Source organism: Apis cerana, unplaced genomic scaffold, assembly GCF_029169275.1.
Source record: "Apis cerana isolate GH-2021 unplaced genomic scaffold, AcerK_1.0 Chr0_AcerK, whole genome shotgun sequence".
Taxonomy (NCBI): domain Eukaryota; kingdom Metazoa; phylum Arthropoda; class Insecta; order Hymenoptera; family Apidae; genus Apis; species Apis cerana.
In genome coordinates, this window is record NW_026893558.1 from 3408165 (window position 1) to 3415387 (window position 7223).

Consider the following 7223-nt stretch of genomic DNA (forward strand, 5'->3'; position numbering starts at 1 on the left):
TGAAATCCAATAGCTATAAAAAAATTGAATAAAAAAAAGAGATAGAATCATAAATTCTATCATTAAAGCAAAAAAAAAAGAATTTAAATATTCAATTGTTTATAAAATAGTAAAATAAATTCCTAATAAAATTGTTTGTGTTAAATAAAATTTTCTATATTTTAATTTATTAATAACTAAATAATAATGACTTAATGTTACTGTAAATCTTACCTGGAGAGACTAAAGTAAATGAATTTAATAATGGAATTTCTATTGAATTAAAAAATTTAATATTTTCTGGTGGTCATAATATATCAATTCCAATTTCATATTTGGAGAAATTGATGTATGAAAGAAAGTCCAAAAAAAAAAAAATACAAAAAATATTAATTCTGAAATAATAAATAAAATTATTCTACATTTTCAAAAATTAATAATAAAAAATATATGTAATCCCTTATAATAAAATATTCTTTCTCGAATAATATCACAAAATCAAAATATTATAATTAAAGTGGTATTAATTATATTTAAAATTATAAATAAAGAAATTGTTCTTGTTAATTCAAATAATCTAAAAGATAAAATAATTGATCATGAGCAATTTATGATTACATTAAATGGAAAGTTGTTTTTCATTATTTATTAATTAAAATTAATTTGATTCTGAAAAATATAAAATTAAGAAAATTGAAAATACATCGTTGAATAATTGATATAAAAATTTCTAAAGTTAATAATGTATTTTGAATTAATAAATTAATTGGAATTATTGCAATAAAATTTCTAATAAAAATACCTAATGATATTAAAATTAAATGTCCTCAAATTAAATTAGTTGATAATCAAATTGATAAAGTTCATTGATAAAGTCAATTAATTGTATTAATTTAATTAATTCAATAATAACTAAAATTTATTAAAAATACCAGAGAGTCTTTACTGGAAATCATTTTTTTCATCATATATTTCATACAAATCTTCTTACCAATACTTACTATTTTATCTCGTTCATTTTATTACGTGATACGTTAATGTTAATGTTCTTTTTATATAATTAAATGATTTTCATCTCAATTAATACTCACAACTAAATTCTTCTTCTTGTATCTTATTTGGAAAATGCACAAATGAAACATAAAAAACATAAAAATGTACGCAAATATACGTTTATAATTAAATATTAAATATAAAGACTATAATCGTAGAAGAAGAACAAAAATAATAATGTTTGATTCTGTTTGTTTTAATTTTCTAATGAAAAGTAAATATTTTAATATTAATGAAGAATATTTAATCCAAGCTTAGTATTTTATTGCCATTATATTTTCGGATATATGTTTTACCAAAGGACCAAAGATTCCTATATTTAATCTAACCAAATTTCTTGTTTTCTTTCATTATTTACGTTTAAAAATGATAGAATAGAATAGCTTTAAAGTTAACAGTCATGCTTCTGCATAACATCTTAGGGCTGCCTATGTACTTTGACAGTATGCAATGACAAGCACATTGAATGAATTTTTTCCTTATAAAAGAGAAAAAAAATATTGATATATTTATTACATAAAAGTCAGATGTTAATGTTTGACTTATTCCAATAATATATATAAAGGTTAATTTTTAGTTTTATGATTTTATAAAAACTTATACGACATTTAAGAACACAAACCACGAGATTAGATTATTATAAATTCCACATTGTCCAACATTTACACATTCTCGATTTCCACGTAATAGAGTTAAATAATATTATTTTTAATTAGTAATATAGACAATTAAATCTTATTATAGAACAAGATATATTAAAAATGGATTATTATTATTATTATCACGAATGTTTATCAATATATTTAAACACCAAAATGATTATGAATTTAAATCTTTCTGCATTATTATAATTCTTCTAATTATATCGTATAATTTTAAAAAGTATAATCTTCAAAATAACAAAACTATGAAAATTAATATGGAGAGAAACTATATGTAAGATTTATATTTACGTATGTTCTAAAATTCTATTATATAAACAATTGTTATAATTGTTATAATTGTCATAATTTTATAATACAAATTGGTAAAAATATTCCACAGAAAAATAGTTAAATTATTTACATTTTCACACTTTCAAATTAAATAAATAAAGAAAACTAAAAAACACTTCACTAACCACTTATTAAAATATTTATTGTTTCAAATCATTGATTTTCTTTTTTTATTTTTTTTACTGTCAAATTTTCAACATTCATATAGGTTATAATCATTAACGTTACGTGTTATTACGTATTATTCTTAGCAATCTTTTGAAATTATGCATTAAATTTGTTTACATTTTTATAATTTATATTTCACATCGTATTTTTAAATATATTATTAATATATGTATGTGTATATATATACGAATATGATTTATAAAATATAAATTCACGGAATATCTGTTGGAATATAATTAAACGTGACGGCAAAAACGACATTTAAATTGAATATTCTAAACGTATTTTAGCTCTTCTATAACAGCATTCGATTTAAAGTATTATATATATATTTACAATATATCAATCACATTATTATAAATTAATAATGTGTCACACCTGTTCACAATATTATTTTAATTATTTTAATTATCATAAATTTGATGTATATTTAGTTTTAAAAAATTAATTAACAAATATATGATATCATGAATTTATTTATCGAACAAATAACACTAATATTATCAGATGATATATATGACATTTTTCATAAAAATATAAACTATTTATATTATCAAAAATCTTTATCTTTCTTTACTTTTCACCTTTATAAAAGGATACAATATATGCGTACTATATATGCACATATATATATATACACATTTGTATTGTATATATTCACACGCATCTATACATATATAAACACATAAAATATGATCAGTCTTTAATTTTTTTTAAATTAATTTAAATAATATGTTTGAACGAAATACTTTTTTAATGTAAATATGTAAATTCACTTTGCATAAAATTTATTTATTTTTAATTATTAACTTGTTAATAAGAACTTTATATGTACAGTTAATCGCAGAAGTTTTCATTCACTTTACACATATTGAATTGAATTCGTGTTATCGAAATCAACGGTAATTTTGTTTTTATGAAATATTGCGAGTATAATAATATGAAACTATTTTTTTTATTATAGAACATCATTTCAAAGCAGTGAAATTAATTTTTCAAGTTTCAACATTATTTTTCTTTCTTTATATAATTTCATGTCGTAATGATTCAAAATAAAATAAAAGTTTAAATTATAAAATATTTAAGTCTATCTCTATTATCGGACATAAAAAGAAGTATATTTCTAGCAGAAATTGTATCCAAAACATGGAAAAATGAGAGTTTATTTCACATACTCAAAGAAATTTTTTGTCCAAAAATAAATTATTCTATACATAACTTTAATATATTACTGTATGTTACTATATAATTTTCATTGAAATCAAATCTTTAATAATAATTCAATTTCTTTACAAGATAGTATAAAAAATTTGTATGCCTATACATTAAGTTACAAATAGGACCTTGAATTATCAAACTAATAGTAGTAATATCAGCAATCTAAGTGCATAATTTTTAGATAATCCAATAATTTATATTATTACATTTTCATGAAATGTGTGTGTGTGTAGCTTTACTGTATATTACCTGTTTACATATATACGTATACATATATATATATGTATGCACATATTATGTATATGTATATATATATGTTCGTTTCAATCAGTTTTTTCAGATTTTCCATCTCTTTTCCTTCTTATGTATCAAATTATTTTTTTAAATTGCTAGCACTATATTGCATTTCCTTCTTTTTTTTTCTTTTTCAATGGTTCTAAATGCTTGGGAATAGTGTTAAGAAAGATATCATCAGATTTATATTTATTATTTTCGCTCATAAATTTATCTTCAATTTTTTTTTTGACTCATTCGTTCAATTACATATCGCTTATCATATTATTTTCAAATTTCTATCGTTTTTTAATTTCACCATGCCAATCTCTATCATTGCCTAGCATTGAATATATGTAATATATAAATATATAAAAATATATTAGATAGATATCGTATTATTTTCTAATAAGGAACGATAACATATAACTTCAAAATTTTTAATACTGTGTAGTAAAATTGTAGATTCTAAATTGTATTGAGTTGTTAAATCCAAACATAATCTATTTCCATCTAAATTTTCAACTGTTAAAGTATCATTTCGAAAACTTGTGTATCTGGATCATCCGTAGTTAAATTATCGAAATCTAAAATTTTATTTAAGTAAAATGAATTTTTCATAAAAATATTTCATCTTCTCCAATTTTCTAATTACTTCCAATGCTTACTATTTTATCTTGTTCATCCTGTTACATGATACATTAATGTTTTTTTGATACGCTTAAATAATTTTCATCCAAATTAATATTCACAACTAAATTCTTCTGACATCTTGTATCTTATTTTAAAAATGCACAAATGAAATGTTAAAAGCATAATAATGTACCATAACGTACGAATCGCTTGCCGCAGAATAACCAGCCAAAATGGAGTATAAAGATCAACGTTTCCCGCTTGTAAAGTACGCAGAAAACTATATTTGTCTCCTTTATTTTCAGAGATTTACAATCGTTTTAATTAAATACACTAAAAAAATACAGTTAAAAAAATATACTATTCATAAAATTCTAAAATTTTTTCTTCTTTATACGATCGTAATATATGAACTGCTTGTAGAGAAGTAAACGGCCAAAATTGATTGTAAAGGGCTCCTCTCGCTAAGGGATTTAGCGAGTTATGGTCGTACAAAGATGAAGAAATTTTGGAATCCTTATAATTCGGTAATCTCTTATATCTTTCGTTATACATGTATTGTATCGTTTTTATATTTACTACATATTTATTCAATATATGTCTATATGTATATATGTATATATGTATTTACTACATATTTATTCAATATATATATGGTTTTTTCGTCTATTTGTGCATTGCTATTGTTATGCGTATGTTTATATCGCGTTATGTTATATTTATTATGTTATTATTATATATATATATTATATATCTTTGAAATATATCAGAATATATGTATTTAAACTTGAATACTTAACGATGATTTAATGAAAATGTTCTTCTTCTTATTTGTATGTATATACGTCTTTTCTGTATGTGTTCGTGTATAAATATGTATATATACGTATGTGATTATTGTTCGAATGTATATCGCTATTATTATATATCCGATATATTTATGTTACAGTATATTTATTATTATTATATATATATTTTATATTTCCAAAGTATGAAGGAAAATACATTTCTTTTAGTTTACGTATATATCGTTTCTGTGTGTGTTTGTGTATATATATATATATATATATATATGATTTTTATGTGTATATTCGTTAAAAATTATTATTACATACTTACTATATTTATATCGTATTATATTATGTTATATTCCTACTATATTTGTACATATATATCGTTTTAATTGTCGTGTGTCTATATATATATATATATATATATATATATATATATACCATTTTTGTCTGTCCGTATTTATGTGTTTCTTAATCTCTCTTATACGTAAGAACTTAATACTTTAATATAATACAATAACGTTAAACCTTTTCTCGAGGTATCATTTTTATATATCTATTACACATGTATTATTCGAATAGTATATGTGTACGTATATCTTAAACAAATGTATGTGTGTATATGTTATTTTTGTGCGTTTGTATAGCGCTGTATCGTTTACTTACTATATTTATATTACTATATTTGTATATACGATATATTTTCGGAGATATAGTGGTTTTAAATATAAAATTTTTCTTTTATCTAAATATAATACGTAAATCCAGGAACGTAAAAAAAACGAATGAAAATATGTTTTCTTTTTATTTTATGTATATATATAGTTTCTGTATGTATCTGTATATATATTATTTCTGATGTGTATGAATTTGTATATGTACTTATACGATTTATATATGAATAGGTATATAGCTATAATGTAACTGTAATACAATAAAATAGTTATAGTACATATATATGATTTATGTATTATATTATTATTATATATCCAGAGATAAAGTGATTTTAACATTACCTAATTCTAAAGATTTCAAAATTTCCTGTTCGTTATACGATCATAATGTAGAATAGCCAGTCAAAATTGAATGTATTATTCTCTCAACAAGCATGGGTTTCGAATACCACGTTCGTATGAAGAAATTTTGGAATCCTTAGAATTCGGTAACGATGATAAGATGATTCATTGAATATAGTAGAGATATATATAATTTTTGTTATAATTGCAACCAGAAAAGATTGCCATTTACACTAAATTTTCTCTAGTTATTCTATGATAAACGGTTCAAATCTATTGTCGAATAAATTTGGGAAAATTTTAGAAACTTTAATTGTGTATTATTAAAATGGTTGTATCTCCGAGGATAATAGAGATACATGCGATTTTTGTGCAGATTGTAAGCGAGAAATATTACACCCAATTTTCGCTGATTATTCTAGGACAAGCGACTAAAACACTATTTGTGTATAAAAAAAGAAAATTCTGGAATCAATAGAATTTCAAATTCTATAATCTTAAAATCGCTTAATCTTAGAATATAGTAAAAATATATTATGAATAATCAATTTTGATCAAAATTGTAAAAATACACACGAAAATCGCTGTTACGGCGAATTCGCCGTCATCGAAATTGAAATCAGAGATACGATATCTAACATAAACTGGCATTGTTATGTCAAATTCTTCCATGAAAAATCAATTTGTATGAAAATTGTTAATTTTGGTCACGAAAAATGATTATATGCCTAATATAAATCGAATTCTAAATCGAAAACGTTCAGAGACACGTTATCCAATTGTCGCCCCGTTGCAACAAATTCAGCAACGAGAAATAGATTTCGATAAGTTATGTTCGACTGTACCGTGTATATATTCCGGGAAATTCGATTTTTGTGCTTTCCTTCGCATAATCGGCAACGTAAGTGATGATGTTATATTCTGAACTTGTGAACATCTGTTTGAAACATCTTGGATCGAAAGGATTGATCGCATTCCATCTAAATATCCGCTTCACGCTCATATTGGAAGAAGAGAACATGCCCAAAATAACCATTTTCTTCGGTTTCTTGCCGAAATCATGAATCTTCTTTCTTGTAAATTCATTTCAAGGTTCT

At 22.2% G+C, this 7223-nt stretch overlaps 1 long non-coding RNA gene across 1 annotated transcript; it reads right to left on the minus strand.

Annotated features, from left to right (window-relative positions):
- Positions 1–920: 920 nt before the first annotated feature.
- LOC133667534 (uncharacterized) lies at positions 921–2767 on the minus strand. The gene is made up of 2 exons (XR_009833224.1): positions 2153–2767; positions 921–1510 (listed from the first exon to the last, which is right to left on the minus strand). It is a non-coding gene; the product is annotated as an uncharacterized LOC133667534 (long non-coding RNA).
- Between the last annotated feature and the right edge of the window lie 4456 nt (positions 2768–7223).